At 42.1% G+C, this 22,741-nt stretch overlaps 1 protein-coding gene across 3 annotated transcripts in view; it reads left to right on the top strand.

The window, feature by feature from the left end:
• Positions 1-22,741, top strand: part of Ntm (neurotrimin) — a 940,612-nt gene that overhangs the window by 368,694 nt on the left and 549,177 nt on the right. The window lies entirely within an intron of this gene.

Below are 22,741 nucleotides of genomic sequence, written 5' to 3' on the forward strand. Positions count from 1 at the left end.
TATCATAAAACATTGTTCAAATCTGATAGGATGTCTCTTAACCCTTCCTGGGCAGTATTTCTAGCTCCTGGGGAAACTCACTTCTTCCCAGAGAATAAGAGACATTGCAGTCCTAGGATACATACCTCCCCGTAGACAGTGAACCCGGTGTGCTATTTCAATTTAAGAAAGGAAGCTCTTCTCAAGGAAACATGTTCATTCTTTAATCTGTGTCCCTTCTTCTGCCACTCCCGGTAACATATAAGCTGGTGGAAAGTGAGGACAGCCAGGGATTCCACCCAGTGCCCTCACATAATATCATCCATCTCTCGGGGAATACATTATGTGCTCTATTTGGGGGTCTTCATATTCTCCCATCCCCTATGAGTAATTGGAAGGACATGGAAGTGGCTCTGGTAGAGAACAAGAATAACAAAACCTCTTCTCTAAGAAGGTGACTTTCAGGGCTGACGAGATTTAATTTATTTCTCTGTGGCAACCATCAGGGACAGACATCTTTCACAGAGCCGTTTGGGGACGTTTCTTGCATGCTGGCAGGACTTGGATACTTGCTGCTCTTTTTCAACTCCAGGAAAGGGAACCATTGCCCCATGGGGAGCACTGCATGGATGTGTACACGCTGTACAGGAGGATACATTGTAGCCAAATTGGCATAGGGGAAGTTTTACTGACAGGGAAGGAGGGAGCTGCAAAGAAAAAGTAGACGGATGCCCATGAATGCATTTGCTCATTTGGTACCCAGGCCCTAAGCCTGCCTTTCTTTATCCTTATGCTAGAATTTTCCAGACCAAGATCAGCGTGAGGCAGTCTCTCTTTTCCCGTACAGTTTGCAGTTTTGGGTTATGCTCAGATGGAGAGAACTGTAAGTATGCAAGCAGTAATAAGCCTATGCATTTAAATAACCTATATCTTCCAAGGAGCTCAGCACTTTACAAATGATGGGACACTGCTTCTCTCTCTCTCTCTCTCTCTCTCTCTCTCTCTCTCTCTCTCTCTCTCTCTCTCTCTCTCTGTCTCTCTGTCTCTCTTTCCTACCTTCAACCTTTGTCATTTTTTGTATCCTTGTAAAACTTTCAACTTCACTCTTATCCTCTCCAAGCCTCCTATACCACAGGAACCCCACACAAAGAGCTCCAGAGCAACGAGATCCATAAATTATAACAGTGAGTTGGCGATACAGTGGGAAAGAGGCTGAGGTCTCGATTCTCCGCTTAATCATGTGCTGCAGTGTCTTGGCCCAGTCGCTCACTCTGTGAAAATCAAACTGAGATACAAATGTATATATAACCCATAGGGCTGTGATGAGAGAATCAAAGAGACACCAATTTTGGGATAAAGCATTAGACAGATAGACTGGGATCTTATAAATGTTTCCTGGGAGGCACTGTGTCCCTTAGGAACAGTTTACTTTTTATATTAATATGCCAGAGGGAAACTAAGGCACAGATGGAAAATGTATTTTTCCCTAGTACAATACATAAACTAACAACTCTTGCAACTGGCACCTACAGTGTGCAGTCAGTCTCTCCTGTGATTGAGATGAGGGTGGAATAGCTAATGACCTCCCCACTCAGTGTCTTGGCTGCACTTGCCCTGTGGATCTATTCCTTCTCTTGAACTTTGCCTGCAAAATCTATCCTGCCTCCTAGCCACTGGCACAAATACCTGTGCCTGTGTTCTGTGACCCACCCCATCACCAACCCCAGTCTTCCTTCTATCTTCTTTTTGATTTTCAGGCCACTGACATCATCATGAAACTTTCCTGGTTCCCTAATAAATGCAGAACTTTGAAGTGATGCCCCATCTCTGTCTCCTTCTTCTTTGCCCACCCCACCCCCCAATCATCCTTTGCATCCTTTCCAGGGCAAACTAATCATGCCACTTCCCAATATAGAACAAGTGTATGAAACTACACAGCCTGTAGAAACTACACAGCCTGTAATGTAATCAGAAGCTTTTTTTTTTTTAAAAGAGTCTGTGGGTGAGGAGACATTGAGCATGTGAATGTGAATCTGTGGTAGACACATGTGTGTTGTGCCTGTGTGCACGGTTGCATGAGTATGTGTGCATGTTCATGTGAAGGACTGGAGTTGACATCAAGTATCTTTCCAAATTGTTTCTCTACTAATGTTTATTGGAGCAAGGTCTTGTGCTGAGCCTGGACTTCTCCAATTTCTGCTAGAATAGATAGCCAGCTTACCCCAGGGACCCCTTGTCTCTTCCTCTGCTGGGATCACAGGAGGGCCACCATGCCTGCCTAGCTTTGATGTGGGCCCTGGGGATCTGAACTCTGGAACTCGTTTAATCCACTAAGCCATCTAGTCCAACAGTAAGCGTTTTAATCAGGAGATAGAGGGCTGTATCTCATCTGGCCTACCAAACAGCAGCTTATCACCAGTCCTGCCTTCCAATGCAAGTTGTGAGATACCATGGGAATTTTTTGAAAGCCCCCTGCAACTTTTCATATCCTCGCCATTGACATCCTGTCTCTTTTGCATAGAATCCCTTCCCTATGTTTCTCTACCTGGCAAGCTCCTAGCCTGTAACGTCAGGCATGCCTCCACAAGACACAGCCAACACATTACCTCATGTCATAGTGATTAATGATGGGCCTCTCCAGTGTACTGGCTGCCAGGGCAGCTTCTGTCACTTGCTGCTTCACACGGTGACTCTAGCCTTATCTGATACATCTTTCTTAGAAGAACCCATTGATTGGCTTGAAGAAGTTCCGATGATAATATCCATGTACGATTAAGGTGGCACAACTAAATTCAGTCAATATTTGCATTACAGCTGTGCCTCTTGGTTCTTAGTCAGTCAGGCTCTGTCAAAGGTTTACTTCAAAGGAAGGTACTGTAGTCGATCGTAGGTAAGTCGAGGGTGTGAGACTTCTCAGTAGAGCTAACTGGGAAAGAGACTGTTAGAGGTGTCAAGTTCTGGGTTTGATGTCCTAGATACTCTCCATATACACAGCTAAATGAGGACACAAGCTTGTCAGGCAGGCATTCACCAGTAACTGGAGCTGGCAAATGTAGCCATGGAGAAGGATTCCGAGCAGCAGGGGGCAGTGCAGCAAAGCAGACACCTAAATCAGGAGCTCTGCCTTGAGTTAATACCGTTCAAAATAAACCTTTCCGATTTATTTGTAAAAATTCACATCTTCGCCTTTGGGGACCAAGCTAGATCTATTCATCCTCCTTTTGTGGTTTTGTAAACAGTGTGCCTGCCATGACCTGCTACCCTCTCCCTGCACCAGATACCTCCTCCTCCACCAAGAGAGGCCCTAAGAGCATTGCACAACCACTCATATGACTTTCAGTGTTGAAAATGTCTCCATCAGAGTGCAATATCATCTGACAAGCAAAGCAGACAGGGGAACACACTATCTCCCTCCCTTTCTCTCTCCCTCCCTCCCTCCTTTCCTCCTTCCCTTTCCTTCCATCTCCTCACTCACTTGAGACTCTGTTTGAGTAACAACCACAGCACCATGTGGAAGGAACAACAGTATAAAGTCACTGAGTGGCCTTGGCTTAGCTTTTCTTGGGTTTCCCTGTGGCCTGCTTCTCTGTTTCTTTTGGACATGGATCAGGGAGTGGAGGAAGCCACAGAGTAGTGTGTGTCCTCAGGACTTAGACACACAGCATTGCATATAAAGATCCAGCATGCTTTGGACATCACAGTCCATCAAGGGTTAACTACGTGTGGGCATTGCAGAAAGTAGAAAGGGCAACACAACTGTGCTTCCTGATGAATTTGTTCTGAATAGCCCAACATCAAAAGTCTTGAAATAATAAAGATTGCCTGGGCTCAGGGACTGCACAGACCCGGCATTGTACTCAACTCAGCTACCTCCCAAGAATGAAACCTTAGGCAAACTAGACTGTTTAGGCCAAGGTTTTCTAGGAGATAATAAGAGGTTGATGACCGCCTCCATCACCAGGGTTGCTGTGATGACAAGGTGATACAGCGCTTGCTCTGCGCCCGTCAAAGTGAACATGCCAAAGAGCAAGACTGAGTAACTGTGACCATTTCTCGAATTTCTGGAATTCACAGTGATAAAAATTATATGTTTTCTTTGTACGATATTGAGTATTTGAGTCATTAGATGGACATCTTTAAATTTTCCTCTCTCCCAATCTGGATCCCTATGTTGACATTGTGGCTCTCAGAATCATGAGACTTCTCAGCAGCTCTATGGGGCAGATAGTGAATTTTCAGTTTCTTCTTAACTCTTCTGGTTGGAGAATTTCTGGTAGAGCCAGGTTCCCATTCATGTCTGGTGAAGAAATGCAGGCAAAATAGCCAACCAGCAACTACAGGGGTATTACTTTGTTTACTTAAGAGCTCAGTGAGTCTCGGAAATAAACTAGTGGACACCAGTCAACATGTGATAGAGAGAAAGCAGTAGTCACATTTCTGTTCCCATTTCTCTAACAAGAGGATTTTCTCAAACATCAGTCATGGCTTTGCTTCTTGGCTTTGCTTCTCTGAGATGTAGTTTCCCGCTGTAGCCAGGCTGGTCTCTCTCCTCAGCCTCCAGAGCACTAGGATAATATATACCACCGACCCTAGCCTTTCCTTTATTTCAGGATGTCTTTCACTTTCATTTGTGACTCTAGGTACTGCCAGCTGTGCTTAATGCCAGCAGGTTTGCTCAAGTTGGATAATGCATGATCTGTGCCTCAGTTGTCCTCAGTGCTTAGGCAGGGGCACTTAAGGCCATAGCATTAAGTCATATGTGCATTGCCATGTGCCCGTGCATTTTTACCATCAGGGAGAATACTGCTAAGATGACAAGCCCATCACCTATCACACCTGTTTGTCTTGCCACCATTGCCATATACTGTTCTCAATCTTGTCTTCTCTCTCTCTGCTGTTTCCATCAAGCCACTTGCTCGAACCTGAGACCAGGAACCTCCAGCCAGCCTCTACCACCACTATACTCCTGCTGCTGAAGGGAGGCCAGATTATTGAATTTTTGTTTTCCTAACTGCATTCTGGAAAGCCCGTGCCTTTCAGTGACAGCAGTGGCATCAAGATAACACATTCTTCTCATCCTTGGAACCCCAAGGGAGAAGCTGAATGCATGTCTGTCCTTGAGTCATCATCATTTGTTCATCAGTGAGTGTCCATTCCACTGGAGGTGACCCTAACTGCTTCTGAAAGATGCAGAACTTGATGTGCAAATTTAACTACAAGGCTCTGCTGCCTGTCCCAAGAGGCCAGCATTTAGCTCTCTTCCTTTCAGTTTTCCCTCTGTGTGGACCATTTCCCAACTCACCACACTATCTCAGCTTCCCTGTCTTCTAATCACTATTAAATGCTGTGTTTTAAATGGTCTCGAAGAAAGCATATCTCTTGGTCTGTCTCATTTGGGTATTACCTATGTTCTTAGTGTGATTTATGTTTGGCTATGATAATGTCTAAAATTTAAAAACTGACCACAAGCAAATGTTGGCAAGGATCTAGTAGAACGTTCAATACTGACATTAGAAATGTAAAACACCGGAGGCATTTTAAAAATCATTTGTTATTTTCCTCATAAAGATCCTTGATAATTCCTCACATTTATCTAAGACAGACAAAAATCATATGTCTACAAAAACACTTTAACACAAGTGTTGACAGCATCTTTACTTGTGCCGTTCAAATTTGGAAACAATCGATTACCACCAAGAGATAAGTGGGTGGACAGATTATGGTATATGCAAATGATGGGATACAATCAAGTAATTAAAAGGGATAAAGTATGGACACACACACCATGGATGGTTCTCAAATCCTCTTGAGTATGAGACTTTGAACTCAGAGAATGATTGGTTGCAAACATCAACGATTTCATAATTTACATGAAAGTCTAGAAAGACCAAACAGATCTGTAGGGACAGAAAACAGAAAGTGGTTGAGGCTGGCTATGGGGTTTGTTAATGAAGGCAGAAAATTAACTCTTGGTGCCAATAAGAACCTTCTCTCTTCTGAGGGACTGGTGCCTATATAGATGTACACACTCTTGAAATCCCCTCAAGCCATATTGCCAAAATTTTACATTAACTATTCATAAATTTATCTCTATAAAACTGGCTAAAAATGAGTCAAGGATATATGACAGGATGGTTTAACTTTAGATGCATGCAAAGATCTCATATTTTATTTTTGGCCTAGGAGAAGATCCAGTCGCCCTCAGGTTGGGACTGATGATGACACTAAAACCAGAGCCATTACATTTCCCTTGACAGCATTTGCAGCTTACCATAGCCAAGTGAAACTGGGGGTTCAGGGTATTAAGACACAGATGAACGGCCCTGAGGGTTCCTAGGAAAAGAAAATACCACTATATGACCAGCTAAGTTCCAATTTCTGGTAAACAGCAAGAGGTGTTAGCATAAGTAGGCCCCACGCAATACCTGAGTCACTGTTATATTAAAACATTCGTGAATCTAAATTTTGGGCTTAACTGGGCCTTTGGTGTTTTGATTTGCCAAGGCTGGTAACTTTTCTGGCATGCCTTATTAGTGCCACAGTGTTTGACATTTTGAACATGGTTCTCCTGTATGGTGCCAGTCACTCAGAGCTGGACTCCAGAGTGCAAACGACATATATATTCCTTAGCATCTCTTCAGAGTGAGGATTCCTGTCTGAGTTTAAGCTTCAGATGAGGGTTGGTGATTCGGGTTTGGCCATAGCATTCTCCTTGAGACATTCTTTTCTTATTATCAGCAGAGAACAGTTTCTCTTTTCCCAAGACACAGTAAGACATAGGAACTCTGAGAGTGGACAGGAAGTAAGAGCAACCCATTGTCGGTGCTAGGTCTCAGCCTAATGGGAGTCAGGGCTAGAGTTTTAGTTGTTACCATTAATATTCACACTCTCACTGGCATGTGTAAAAGGCACATGCTGTGGTGATGGGGGTGAAGGGTGAGACTGAAATGTCACCATCATGTCATGGTCACAGTCTGCTCATGCTTCCTTTGAGAATGTGTGTTGGGAGGCATATATGTGGTATGGGTATGTGGCACATTCATGCATAATCATGCCTGACTTTATACATGTGTGTTAAAAATTGGAATTCAGGTTTTTGTTATTGTAAGGCAAGTCTTCTCATCCACTGAGTCATCCCCAGGCCTTGCTTGTACTTTTTGATAAAGGCATTCCAAGTGGAATGAGTAAGAAATAGGTAGGGGTCTGGGTAGAAGCTAGGGGTCTTTATCTGTTATGGAGTAACTACGCACTGAGATTACTTGATCTCAGGAAGAAGAGGAAAGACTGGGTCTTCAAGAGAAAAATTCACAGTTACTTCCAGCCCCTGATCTACTTTACCTGAGCATGACACAGAAACATGGAAATGCTGTACGAAAGTCGTGGTCAGTGGCCTCATGGATATTATAAGGAAATGCTTCTTTGCTTGCTGTGGGAGTTCACTGAAGCAAAAGAGGCTGAATTTTTAAAAGGTGACACAGCAATTTTATTATCCATCAAACCTTGACCACTGGTACAGCTGAGAGTCAGAGAGTAAATACCAGAATATCCCTGAATGGCACACCCTGAATGGCACATCCTGAATGGCACATGCCTTCTAAGGGAGCAGGCTGACTTTGAGCAAGTTGCTCCCGATTTAATACTTTTCCACCATTCTTTTTTCCTTCAAGAGATGAAGTGGCATCTCTAGAAACTGCTACACAGCCTTTATATTTGCAATTCTTCTTGAAGTCTCAACAAGGCAATTCTAGCTCCTGCCAGGAGCTACAACCCTCCCTGTTCCCAACCCCTACTCTTGTGGCTGATTAACTCTGATCTCTGCTCACCCATCCTTCCATTTGCCCAACACCTTTGTGAAAAGCTCCTAGTGTTAAATTGATGCATGGGGACTGGGTTTATAAGCTCTGTCAAACATATGTCCCCCACCCCCTGCCCTCGGTAGTGTGTGTCTGCAAGTGTTCTCTTCCTTGGGGATTTTTGCCTATCACAACTTATCTAAACAGAATTGATATATTAGTTCTGACATTTTAAAGTACAATTTCAGTTCAAATTGGAGTGAAGAAGATGCTCACCTCTTACCGCTATGGAGCCCATTTTTAGGGTTGGAGGAGGTCTGTGTTCAGGGCCAACTGGTGGGAATAGAGTAAGAAGGTATCTGGCTCAACTTGGCATGGATGAGGTGGGGGTATAGAAGCACTTTTGCTGGGACAACATGGAGTTGGACCCCTGGGTGACTATCAAAGTGTGAAACTGTGCTTGCTTTTTTCCCCCTTTGATTAGTTTTGTTTCAACACGGCGTCATCACCAAGGCATTTTAACAACATCAAGTTATGAATCGAGGACTGTGCAAAAGAACCTCACGAGAGGGTAGGCGAGGGTTACAAATCCCACCTAGAGACAGAAAGTGGGAAAAAGACTAAAAGTTTAGTTACTACTTTACTAGCTTCAATCTTTGAACAGATCTTCATTGAAAAATCCATTTTGTTAAATGAACCATGATTCAAGGAAACCCCAGATGGTCACTGGGCCCTGTAGCATCCCAGTGAGATCGAGTAGTCTTACTCAAGCAATAAAAAGGGAAGTCTGAGATTTTTAAGTCCAATGTAGGCTACTAAATTCCACTCCACATTGTCCTAATTGGTTGCTGAGAATACACTTCATTTAAATATATGGCTGCAAATGTTACTATTTGTTTTCTGCTTTGATCCTTTAACCCCATATCTGTCTTCTCTTCCCACTAATCATTGCTAACTAATCATGTTTGTGAGCTTGTAGTAGAGACATACTTCATCTGGAGACATTTGTGGGAAACTAAATGTTATTTACATTTGAAAATTAAATTAGATCATGCTTCATACCCACTTCCAAATGCTGTCTCTAAAGTATCCCCATACAACAAACAGAGATGGACTGAGAATGAGGAGGAGTCAAGAGAAAAAGAGGTCTAGGGGGAAACACCCTGTTTTTGAGTAGAAAGTTTTTAATGTCTCTGCTTACCAGTTTGGTGCACACAGAGTTTTCTGGCTCGTGTTTGCTTAATGTGCCTGCATGTCTAAAGGAGTCTTAGTGGAAGAAGGGCCTATTGGAAGATGAGTAAATAGCCCATTTTCATTAGAGTAATGATTCAGTCTAATCTCTGAAGCCATTTCATTTTAGGGTGTTTGTTTTAAGATAAGCAAAATAGAAGAATAAGAATTTGCCCTTACTGTTATCATTTGAAGTGAAGACTTTGAAAGCCCTCCCATCTTCACGACTCACTTAAAACCTGGTAGCCATAATGGGAAGACTCCCAGCTGTGTGGTCCAGCAGCCCAGGGAAGACTGTGGGGCTCACAGGCTCACTGTACTTTATATCCTTGAATACTATTCTTTGCTGTATTTATGAGTCCTCTAAAAATTGCTTGAGGCTTTCTAGGGAATGAGAAAATAATTCCATCTTCATGCTTCCAAGCAAAATATTCCTAGGGCTGCAAAAGCAATCCTCCAGAGGCTGAGATTGCCAGGCATTCCAGAACCTGAGAGCAAACAGGAGACAATATACAATTTACACACCTTTGCAGATCTTATTCAAACATGCTTTGGGGCAGCGACCTTTTCAGTGCCTTCCCTCTTTGTCTTTCATCTCTCCCTTTCCTTAGCTCTTCTGCCCTTCTTCTTTGTTTCTGGCTCATTGTTTTGCTTTGCTTTGCCTTTGGAGAACACACACTTATGATTGTAACAATTCTATTTTTCTATAGTAACACATTCACAAACACACATAGCAAATTTGTAAGAGGTTACAAGAAGGACTCTTCTCTCCTTAGGAGGCCAATTGCCTGAGAGCATTGGAAACCTTTCTTTTGATAGCAGGCCTTGGCCTGGTAGGGCTTCGTTTTACAGCTGTTGCCAAACTTTGTGGGAGAGACTGTGCCCCATTCAGGTCAATAATTTCCTTTCCTGAAAACTAATAAGACAAGAAGCAAAAATCCACTGAAACCTTGGTCCCAAATGGATTTCTCCCTGCAGGAAGGGATCCAACTTTGTCTTCTATGTTATTGCATTTAAAGGTATTCTTCATAAGATGGAGCTTGAGATGTGAGGGTGTTAATGAAAAAACTAAATAACTATCCGAACATGAACCCATCATCTGAGAAGCAGGAGCTAATTTTGAATTATTAAAGGAGGCTGGATCACAACTCACTACTGAGAAATGGAGGGAGGGAAAATGGTGTTTGGGAAGTCCAATTATTTCTGAACCAGAGACAGTCTTATTAAGTTGGGCAGAAAATTAATTAGGCTAATTAGAAAACCTCATTGGAATTCAGCAAGGAGTTATGAGAGGCAACATGACAACAGTGAATGTACCGGAAGAAGGAGAAGGTTCTGGAAAGAGTAGAATGAGGGATTTTTTGGGAAGGAATTGGGGTGTTATTCATGGACATGAGACTGATCACAGGGTCATGTAAGCGGGAAGCCGTCACGTTTTTATAGGCTTTCTGCTCTTAGCTGTAGGTCTTCAATGAGTATTAAAAATGATGTCTAGTATACGTTAAAGAGAAGAAAAAGGAAAGATAAAAAAAAAAAAAATCCTAAGATTTATTCTAAGGCTTCAGTGGGATTTCGTATTTATTTTGGTATTTCCGATATGCTGGTTCATCAGCATCGAGCATTGTTAAAAAGTGCTGGGTGGGTGGTTTTTCATCCACACAGATTTATAGAGTCCTTAAAACATCTGTTCCGTTCTGATTCCCTGCTCAGTACAAAGACGTTATTCAGGGAAGTGGTTTCCACGCACTGGCATTGGCATCCCGGCGGCTAGAGATAGCTAGGCAGTGGTGTGTGGGCCTGGGAATGGCCAGGGGATTCCATCTCTGGGAATATGCTGGTGGATATCTGGTCCTGTGACACAAGGCTTTGGAGGCTGTCAAGAGAGGACTCTGCATAGGGTCACAGAGCGCTGAGAAGTCAAAGGAAGCCTGCTTGGGGGAAATCGGAGCACAAGGGAGCACTCTGCCAAGCTATTGGCAGGTAATCACATATATCCTAAGTTCTCAGCACAGTGATCTCCTTCCTCCTAATGTCCCAGAGGAGCCCGCCTACCTTTTGAAGGGTGGGTCTGTCTGATGATTTTTGATTATAAATTTTAAAAAATGAGGTAAAAACACAGCATGAAAGAAGTCTCAAAAGAGATTTTCTGCAAGAAGTGGGCAAGGTGCAAACTCTATCAAAAACAACGAAACAAAACAAAGCAAAGCAAAGCAAAATAACAAAAGGAACAACAACAAAAGAAACCTGAGAGAGATCCCTTAAAAAGGACAGAGAAAGTTGGGGTATAGACAATGGAGAACCTAGTGTGCATCGCCTGTTCCCACACTCTCTGGCCCCTTTATACACAGCACCACTATGCAGGATTCACCGTGCTCCAGGTTGCTGTCACTGAAGTGAAGTCACACAGAATTCACACCTGATAAAAAAAAAAAAAAGCAGGAGTTCCAGCCAAGGCGTTGCTACCAATTGTTTGTATTCCCCCAAAGTCTTGTGTTGTAACCTGAATCTCTAATGTGATGTGCTTTGTAAACGGTGTATTCAGGAAAGTAATGATATTCAAATATAATAGTGAGAGTGGGCCTTCATGATGGGGTGAGTTGGTGCTCGTTTTCTCCTGTTTAATGGTTGTTCTCCTGCTTCTGTGTTCTGAATACTGGGCCCCTAGGCATGAACCACCAAGTCCTGTTTGGGGATTAAAATGCAGGGGCAGGCTTGGAACACACTCTAGCCATGTAGGGACACTGACTCTTGAACTTCAACCTCCCTCCCAGTATGAAATACCTTTCTGATTTTTTTTTTTTAAAAAAGCTGCCCAGCCTATGATATGATGGTACAAAAAGCCTGAGCTACTCTATTGGGTTTGTTTGTTTTAGAATCCCCAGAGAGTTTACAGCATTGCGGCGCCATAGCACCCTGGAGCCTGTCAGATGGAGCCAAGGAGCCTCGAGTTCTTTACCTAGATTCTCAGAGAGTTCGAAGCACAGCTTCAGTAGGGTCCTTTGAGAAAGTTCTTGCATAGCCCAGGAACATAGGTGATTTCCCAACTTTCACAAAGATAAGGACCCTCCTTTCTACTTCATTTTGGGATGGGTGCAAAGGGCTTATTTATGGGAGGGACTTCAATGTGAGCTCCTGGGGAATGGGGACAAAATGACGCTGAGAGATCTAAATTCTAAGTGTCCTTCATTACCATGTTGGTGTAGGACACAGGCAGATGGTAGCATAGTCTCCCCATGGGCCAGGGGCATGTCAGAGCTGCATGTTGGAAAACTGCAACCTGAGCGTATGGGGCTGACAACTGGGCAGTCTGCTCGGCCTCCCTCAGGCCCAGCAGGTGCAATGGCCTCCTGGCCCTTCCTTGGTGTGGGCCTCTTCTGAGGCCATACTTTTCCAATCGTTAGGTTTGCCTGTCAAGCTGAGCCAAATAACGAGACAGGAGTCAATTAGTTCTCCCCCAAAGAATGCTCCCCTGTCTATTCCTAGCCTCCCAGGTGACCCCATTATGATAATGGCCCAGCCTGGCTGCTCTCAGAACAGGCCTGATGGAGAACTGAGAGCTTCCTTCAAATGTGAATTACAGAGAGACTGGCAGAATACAGCTCTGTTCCCTGCTGGCTCTGGACAGGAGCCTTCTGCCTCCCCATTGTCACTGCTGAGTGATGCCATGTGCTTATTCATCCCGCATGCTGCTGGCATCCCAGGAACATCCCATCGAGCCATTCATTCCAACAATGGGCTCAGTTCTGCTGACACCCAGGGAGACAGGTGGATTCAGAGTGCAAAATGTGTTGCTATCACTCAGGCTTCACCCTCTGAGCTCAGTCTTTACAGCAGGTGCCTGTTTTATGTCCTTAAGTGGAGGATGGTGTCCCTCACTCCAGATCTCAATAAATGTACCTTTCTATAAAACCCAGGCAGCTTGACTGCAGACATCAGGGATAGGAACATATTAGCAAGTCAGTCCGTCATCTGGGTATTTGATTTAATACCAAATATTGTGTCTTTTTAAATATTGAGATATGTTAATACTGGGATAACACAACCAAAGAAACGTGCAGGTATGGTGATTGTCTCAATAATTTTCACAGTGATTTCATTTTTGGTCTCTGGTGAGCATTTCTTCTCAAGCACCCGTACTGGTTCTTGAATCAATGCAGGTAACTAAGGAGTAATTTTCTAATATGTAGTAAGAACGTAAGTAATATTGAGATCATTTGAAACACATAAATGGAGTATATCTAACATGTGGGTCATTTTATAGTATTATATTATTGAAGTGATTTATAGACTTAGATAAATTGTTTTGCATTCTGAGGCTGATAAAAATAAATCTGCATACATGGATCTAGAATGGGAAGCAGAGAAGTAACTGTCAGGGCTCCTCTTGTCAGGGCCAACCCTGCTTAATGGTTTCCTTCCCTTCCTATTCTGCAGACTGCTTTAGATCTGCAAGGATCTGTAGTTCTGCTATAATTTATTATTTAATTATGTAACCATTAAATAATTCTTCAGCTTTCGCCTTCAATGTTTCTATTGTTTTTAATGTAACCGCTAGTGAGGCATGTAAGTTTTATTTATGGTTTCCATTGCAGAGCAATGATTATGTAACTCCACAATTCTGCAACTATTATTTCTGTTTGTTTAATTACATAACCATCACAATATTAAACCTCTAAAACATTCGGTGATAGATTTATAGGGAAGATGGCAGAAGGCAGCAATAATAATGATATATCAGACTAATAAGAAAATTAAATAATAGCATTAATATTAATATTAATGGCAATAACAGTAATAAGCAGCAATAGTATCATTTGCTTTTCCTTCATGCTGTATTTGGTCTCTTTAATGGGTTCCTTCCCAGATCACTGTGGTTAATTAGCTATCTAACATTTGGTACTCAGCAGTGGGTACAAACTCATTTCCAGACTTTACCTGGCAAAGCTGGACTCTACAGAATGCCAGATGGAAGAGGTCTGTTTTGTCCTTCTTTGGAAAGTATGGAATGGGTAGATTTCTTTCCTCCCTTTGTGCCCCAATGACCCCCCATGTGTGCTATGCTGTGTGGGTGAGACAGAGAGGTTTTAGAATCTCAATAATCTGAGATGTGCTTGGGAGGCAAGCATTGTGTTGCCTATGAGTCACTGAGGTGGGGGGAGTTTGGGGGATTGGTTTCAGCAGATGTAGGATTGAATTCTGGCTCTGCTGCTAACTACCTGACCTTGAACAAGCTACCATACCTCTGTGTGGACTGCATTTTCCTCAAACCAAAGGTGAGGGCAATAACACAACGGAAATGCCGTGGTAACAGGACTTGTATTGCAAGGCTGTTGGGAAATTCAATACAATACAGTGTGAAATAACCTCGAGTCCAATTGATATCTGTTAGTCGCTCTTCTTTGGGAGCTATTGAATGAAGGGTTAAAAGCCAAAACACAGCTTGAAGTTGATCCTTTCCAAGTGTACCATGTTTGACTTCAATTCATGGCTGGAAACTCTTTACAGGCCCCTAAAGGTCATGATGACAGATAAAAAGAATTGATATTTTATAAAGTGATTGATCTCTATGTCCCAGATTTGTCATACACAACACCTAATAGTCCATTCTAAATGGGTGCTCTGAATAAACATTATCACTTAAATGAGGAAACTGAGGCACTAGAGGCTAAGGACTACTGCGAGGTGATCAGGCTTACTGATGTCACTGAAAGTGTTGGGAACACAACCTGTCTATTTCGAATTATTCTGTACATCCTTGCTAGGTCTAGCTACTGACAAGGGCCAATGTCTGCTTCCTTTCTGCCTTCCTCCCATCCATGACACACAGGGCAGCCAGATGAGGCACATTAAAATTCAAATTAAGACCCATACTGTCCCTTTAAGTTCCTCAATGGCTTTCCATTGCTTTTAAAACAACGTCCAAACTCCAGCTTCCCTAAATTTGGAGATCTGTGTGATTTGAGCTCTGCTTGCCATTTCAAACTCTCTTCTTCCTACTCTCCATTCTTTCCCAAGCTTCTAGATCAACCTCTTCCGTGTTCAGTGCATCTTGCCCAAACTCCCTACCCAGATGTCCTTCTTAGAATCATGTCTACCTCCTCACCTTATAAGCTTCACTTATGCTAGCCTCTGAGAATTTACTCCAAATTCCATCTAAATGAATCTCAGTCAAGTGTCCTCTTCTTCATTATCAAATATCCCAATTGTTTTATGTATAGCCAGTTCTGTCTGGGCAGTTTGCTGTAATTTCTGACCATCTGTCTCCCACCAAGAAATAATTCTCAGAAAACAGCATTATGTCTGACTTCTTCACAGAGCTACCCCACAGCACCATCCATACCTTTGAAGTTGGCACAAACGAGGTCCTTAAGAGGAGCATGCTGAAGGAGACATTGTCTGTCTTCACTTGGGTAGCTGTTTGTTTTGTTGGAGTTCAAACAGTCATGTATAGTGGGACTCAAAGGAGGGAACATATTTTTCATGAAGAATCCTTGAAGAGAATCCAAGGAGTGGTGTGGTTGGTGCTTATCGTCAATAGCTAATGTCTTGGTAAAAGTACCTGGGGTACTAGAAGCCAGGTTCTATGAACACACAAGACAGTGGGGTGGCAATCTGAGATCAGAGGGTCTGGAGAGTGGAGGGAAGAGAAACTATACCGGGTACATTTTCTGGGCTTGGAAAGAGACAGCTTTTCACCACTAAAATGTTTGGAAGACCACTTCTGAGTTTCCCACCTTACATATGAATGGGATGTCTTCAACACAAAATAGCCACAGAGCCATAGCAGATAATCATTCTGCCAAGAGTGTCTTTTATTTGTATCATTATCAGTGAAAGAACCCAGACCAGAGTCCATTGTTCTGCCTGTTCTCCAGTTACTATTTGAGTGAAGCATTGTCCATCCTCGAGTTGTGTGTATGTGTGTGTGTGTGTGTGTGTGTGTGCGTGCATGTGTGAGCACACGCATGTGTGTCTGTGATTTTAATAATATGAGTAATACTATTTATAGTGATGAGTTTATTTTCCTTTCTACCAACCATTTTTCTTTTTAATCAGACGCTCTTCAGTCTTACATATCCCACTTTAGCCTCTGCTACAGAGATGCAAGGCACACAAGTATTCAGATCTACCCTATTTTGTACCGCTCTATAATACCCATTCTTCTTCCCATTCACCGTCAGAAGGATATTTCTTTCTTTTATCTTTAACTGTGTTTCTATCCCCCTGTCTTCTTTGAGAGTCTTTGGTTGATTTCATCTTAAAATTATTCACCAGCATGACCAAGCAGTAAACAGTAAACCTTGCACATCATCTTTTTACAGCACTTTCTTTTGTGCCCAGAATTGAGTAAGACAGTAAATGCCATGGGAAGGCTCATAGGCTGTGGAATCCATTCCTGGATGATTTTCCTCGTGCAGCTTGTGGTTTGTTGAATACCCAAGACAGTTTACTCAACTTGGTTTTTTTACTCGAATTAGAATTAGAGTAAAGGGGTAAGGTATCCTTACAGGTAGCTGGAAAATACACCCTAAAGATTTTTGGACTGTTTTTGAAAGTGAGTATATGTCATTATGTTTAATACTCTAAAATGCTCTAAGCACTATAGTACTTTAAAAAAACTGAACAAGATAACCCATGTATTATGTACAGATATTGATCTGTATTTATTTATCTGTATTTATCTCTAAAATTCATTCTGTAACTATAGCCTATGATGAGAGAACTTTAGGCTATGGGGCCTTTGGAAGATAATTAGGTTTAGGCAAAGTCATGAAGGTCATGAGCCCATGATTGGTTCAGTGTGTGCATCAGAAGAAACTGGAAACACGGGAGGCGATGAGAAGGACTTCAACACTCTGTTGACACCTACACGTCTACTTCCCAACCTGGGAGAAATGTTCAGAAAATAGGAGCAAGAATCAAAAACCGGGATTGCAGATCATTAAAAAGCTTTTGCACAGCAAAAGAAAGGATCAGACAATGAAAAAATAGCTCACTAGATGAAAGAGTTGTTTTGATTACTAGTTCATCCTATATGGGATTATTATTCACAATACATAAAGAACGTTAAAAAGTGAAGTCAAAAGAGCAGATCATCCAGTAAGTAAGTGAACAAATTATTGGAACAAACACTTCTCAAATAAAAAGTAAATAAACAAAAATATATGAAAAAAATTAATAATTTTAGCCTTTACAGGGGAGAGGGGATGCAGATCAAACTACATTGAAATTTCATATTAGTCCAAACAGAATGTTATCATCAAGAAAACAAAGAGCAATAAGGGCTGATGATGATACTCACAAAGGGACCCATACACACTACTAGGGGATCACCCCAGCCATTATGGAAACCATTATGAAGCTTTTCTAAAAACCTAAAAATAGAGCTGTTATATGATTTAGAAATACCACGTCTTCAACTATACAAGAAAGAGTTGAGGTCAACTACAGACTTTCCTATTCATTAATGTTTATAGTAGCACTGTTTCAAATACCCATCCAGTCTATATACTCAACCTAAATGTTCATCAGAATGAGTAAGTGAAGAAAGTATGGTACACAGTTTTATTCAGCTATGAAGGAGAATGTAAGTGAGTGGATCATAAATTAAACAAATAAACTATCTCACAACAACAAATCCCAATGTTTTTCCTCATATGTATGATTTATGGATGAGAAAAGACTATGAAAAGGGATTATTTAGGATGTGAAAAAATAAATGGGGTGTGTTGGGGGATAAGAAAGTACAGCAGGGGAAAGATGAATATGACCAAAACATATTAGATGCATGTATGGAAATGCCTCAATGACAACTCTCATGTTGAACAATCAATATATGGGAATAAAAACCTAAACTATAAAAGGAAGAAAGAAATCTTTCCTCTTTACCACCCCTGTATATAATACCTGTTTGATTAAGGCACCAGGATTGCGTGATAATTTCTCAGTGTATCTGTGTCTGTTACTATTGCTTGCCATAGCAATAATTGAAACTTGTAGAGTACAAACACTTCCGAGAGAGTAAGCCACTGTTCCCAGTCTATAGAACTCAGGTCTCAGGGTAGGGTAGAGGTAGCTGAAAAATACACCCTAAACATTTTTAGACTATTTTTGAAAGTGGGTGTTTGTCGTTATGTTTAATACTATAAAATGCTCTAAACACTAGAGATTTCATTAGATATGAGTAAATGTTAATGCTAAGAAAAGTTGGGAAATGTTGGCAGAACTTTCCAAGTGCAGAGGACAGGTGTGTCGCCTATCTCCCTACTCCCATCCCCATGCAGATAGCTCTTCCTCTGAACAGTAGGTATACAACGCTAATGGCTTCTTTTCTGGAACCAGGTGCTTACCTCACAGGACTCTACGTTTCCCCTCTGTTTAGAATTTCACTGCAGCTCAGAATCCCCTGTATGTTTTTTTTTCTTTCTCTCAGCTCTTATTTTATTCTCCAAGATTTTGGTATTTTTAGTTTCTTTAGGGCTAAAAAGTCTCCTACGGAAAGTACTCTTTCAATTAAGTCAAAAAGCACTCAAAACCCTCTGAAAGCTTTATACATCTGAAAATGCTGGCAGAGAAGCTCCCATGGAAAAACCAAGATGAGAAAGGAGACAAGAAGGAATGGAAGGAAAAGAAATTAAAGCACAAAGAAGAAGAATAAGCGTTCATCAGTAACTGATTCTTCTGGTATTTACAAAGCATTTACTTTCCCCCTCTGGGAGATCAAGAAATGTTGAGTTCATTAATTACAGACACTTTGATAGTGCCGTAGTATAGGAGCCCACACAAGCCTGCTTGCCCAGCTAGTGTTATTGAGTTTCTTCCACAAATGAGGCAACAAGGAGGGCCACAGTACTGGAGGGAAATGTTCAAGGACACATAGGCAGAGACTTGAATCAAAGCCTTGGGTTTCAAACATGATGCTCTGCATCTACAAGAGAGGTTTGGGGAATGTGGACCACCTATTGTAACTTTATCATCATCTTGAGAAATATACCTAGAAATCAATCGAAGGATGACAGCTACCATCCAGTTCCAAGTGTCTCAAGGGTACAAACCAAGCTCCCGCTTCTTGACTATTTGACTCACAGCAGTATACATTCTGGAGACCCTTTCCTGCCAAAGCCTAGCTCATAACTCAGCAAGAATCAGTGACCAGACATTTAGGCAGGCTTGTTCTTGCAGGGGAAGAGGTCAGGATTCTCAGGAAGTGGCTTAAGGATAACTATAGGTCATGTTCTTCTATGGAAATTAGAGAGCCAAATGACAAGTTCCTTCTGAATCGCACACATAATGTTATTTAGGTAGCAAGATTCATGTCCCCAGTCACCTGATTTGCCCTTCACAGATGGCCATGCTGAGAGCCCAGCCTTAAGCTCAGACGGGACTAGACTCTGATGTTAAAGAAAGGGGGAAATGAGGTCATGCATCTGCAACCTAGCTTAATTTGGATGCCCAAAGTCTTCAACCCAGCTGACCCTCTCCCTCCTCTTCACAAACTGCAAAAATACCCTGGTTGCAAATGATGATACACACATCTCAGGCTCCCTAGAACAGTCAGTACAGCTGTTTTGTGTGTGTGAACTCTCTGGGGAATCTAAGGGAGATGAAGGGCTTAGTGCTTAGGCCCTGAGATTATGACCACTCTTGTGTATGGTGTGATAAAATTTCCCTAACAACAACAAGATGTTCTAAATTAACACCACAGCCTGTGAGTTGAAAAAAAAAATCACTTCACTTCACTTTTAGAAATCTCAAATTCTGGTGCATGAAACAGAATGGGAGTAGTTAATGTGTCCTCTTGGGTATTTTTTTTTCCTGGAAATTTGACTTTGATCTCTGAAGAAATGGGGGACATTGGCCTTTGACTAATGGGCTGTGCAGCTTCGGAGGCAGGTACATCAAGATTGGCATTGGATCAACTTTCTTCCTCACCTTGGGTAGTATTTTCAGTGTGACAAAAGGACATTGTCCATGTCTTCTCCCAAATCGAAAGCCCCAAGCTTTTGCTGACACAGTTCTTGCTGCCGCTGTCCTGAGCACTGGACAGCAGCTATTGGAGATGCTCAGCCTCAGAGGCATACTCCTTTTCCATTGATTATAGTACCAGTCTGTGAGTCCCAGTGAGGAGGCCCTCTGTGCACGTGTGCAGCAAAACTAAGACACAGTTCTGTGAAGCAGCTGTAAAATGCCACCAGCAGCAGCTGTAAAACTGACATCACGGAAGTCTGGCAATAAAAATGTGTAGTCTCTCGATACAAGGGATCTTGGAAGTTCTCAAATTGTTGCTTCCATCTTGGGTTGCGGTTTTTATCAATTACATTACTCTTGTTTGGGAGTACAATAAAGAGGAGTTGGGTTTTTATGTGCCTCTTTGGGAGTACTGCAGGATGTGAAGGTCCTATGATCTGGACCATGAGCTGAATCCATTACGTGGATGACAAGGCTAGAAGTGAAGGTGTCAGTGTTCTCTTTGTGATAAGGATAAAGCATCCAGAGTCCTATATTTTGGGCCTCTAGTCGCCTTCATCATCTGACTAAAACTGTCAGAAAAAAATATGAGGCAGCCTTTGGACCTAGCTCCACCTTGTTTCATAAGGCAATTCTTCAGATGTAAAGCTATGTTTTCAACAAAGGCATCTGTGCAGCTGGCCATACCAGGTACTTATGCACACACGCTGGGCTTCAGAGCCTTTTATTCTCAAACACCTTCCCTCCAAAGCTGCCTCCATTGCACGCAAAGAGTTCAAAATTTAGAACCCTGGAGAATATGAAGTCCATCCCTGCTTCTCATGTTGCTTGTCTTTGACTTTGGAAGTTAGATGAACAAATTGGTGCTTCCATTGGAGTAATGTAAAATACAATGTTCCTTGTTAACAATTCTGGAGTGATCCGGGGAACCCAATGCCCTCGTCTAGTCTCTTCAGACATTGTACTCACTGGTATACATTCATGCATGCAGATAAAAACATCCACTACACATACAATAGAATAAGCAAGCCTTACATTTTATTTAAGAGAGCCTCTATCCCCCAATCTATTTGTCAGTATTTCTTCCATGACCAGCTCCACATTTTCCTGTTGTCTGCTGACTGGCTTGAAGCTTTTTTTCTATACAAGTTATCTAAAACACTATTGAATATCTGCTATTGTTTTGTTGAGTCAGTCTTGCTTCATAGGCTAGGCTGGCCTTGGCTTTGTGAGTCTCTTGCCTGTCTATATGCTGGGATTATAGGCATGGCCCATTGTGCCCAGCTACAATGCCCTCACATTCACCACAGCTTAGGGAAGGTAGACAGCAAATATTCTGTGCCTTCATGACTTCAAATAAGGCCACAGCCACCTCACACCTTGACCCAGCCTCTTGCGACCTCAAGGAGGTTCCCTTACACATAAGAAACTCTGGACAGAGAATATGTGTTATTTTTAAATTCTTAAATGTGTTGTTCCATTTATTTCTTGTAGCAGTAGAATGTTCATATGTAGACTTAATGCCAAACACAAGAGGTTTCAAATGCAGGTTAGCTCTCCGTGAGAAGGGATGCATAGTCATAAGATGAGGTGGTACATGGGGTAACTCAGGAAGAGTGGGGATTTACCAGATAGACCAGGGGGGTGGTGCCATAGAACGTATGTGTGTCCCTCATCTGAGGCTCTGAGTTGTCTAGAGAGTAACTATGTAAACCAACCTACTATCCCTTAATAAATATAGACTGTTTATATGGGGAAAATGTTTGTTTCAATTTACAATTTCTAATCTTGCTGGCCATTGTCACTTGTCCCCTTGCATTTGGATGCACATGATAGTGAAGGGTACATGCACATCAGAGAAACCTCCTTATATCATGGTATCTTGGCCCTCAATGACCTCAAGACTGCACACTAGGCTCCATCTTTTAAAGAGCATACCAAGTTGGAGACCGATCTTTCGGCCCATAGGAGTCTTGGAGGATATCTTAAATCTAAACTCTAGCATTCTCTTCCTGTATCTTGATACTATGACAAAATACCAGAAGTTGGGTAGTTTATAACTAACAGAAATTGATTACTCGCAGTTCTTTCAGTGAATGGGTGCTGGCAAGTCAGTGTCAAGGTATGTCAGAGTCTGCTCTGACACTTTACGGTAACATCCTCTGCAGTGGACATGCTATGCTCTCACATGGGCAAAGGATTAGTAAAGCTAACAGGGAAAGACAGCCTAATTCATTAATAGAAGTAGTTCCATGCAATTACCAAGAGCCCTGCCTCGGGAGATTAACCCTTTGGTGACTGGGTTTTTAGGTATAAAATTTGAAGGGACACATTCATTAACAAACACAGTGGAATGTTACCTATGCTTCCATTGCTTCTCTGGTTATGCAACTTTTTTTTTAAACAAATACATTCATGACCTGTGTGTGCAAGGAAAGGAAGCTACCATCCCCAAGTATCTTGCTATTTGCTATCTTCTCAACTCTCTTCTCAATGTCAGGCTCCTATTGATCTCCTTTAAGTCAGACATACATTACCAATGCTCACAGAAAAGAGCTGAATTTTGACTCTATCTTAGGGTATTTTCTCTTTTCTCAGACTGTCCACATTCTCACAGAGCTAACCTGTTATTTAACACCCATAACCTTGGCTGCTCCAAACCACACATTGTCTTGTCAAATACACTGCTCTTATCCAAGCCGTGTAGGTAACATGAATCTGTTCCCACCTCAGTTAATGTCCTATGTTTTCACTAAGGGTGACTAAGCAGT

This window comes from Arvicanthis niloticus, chromosome 8 (assembly GCF_011762505.2).
Source record: "Arvicanthis niloticus isolate mArvNil1 chromosome 8, mArvNil1.pat.X, whole genome shotgun sequence".
Lineage (NCBI taxonomy): Eukaryota > Metazoa > Chordata > Mammalia > Rodentia > Muridae > Arvicanthis > Arvicanthis niloticus.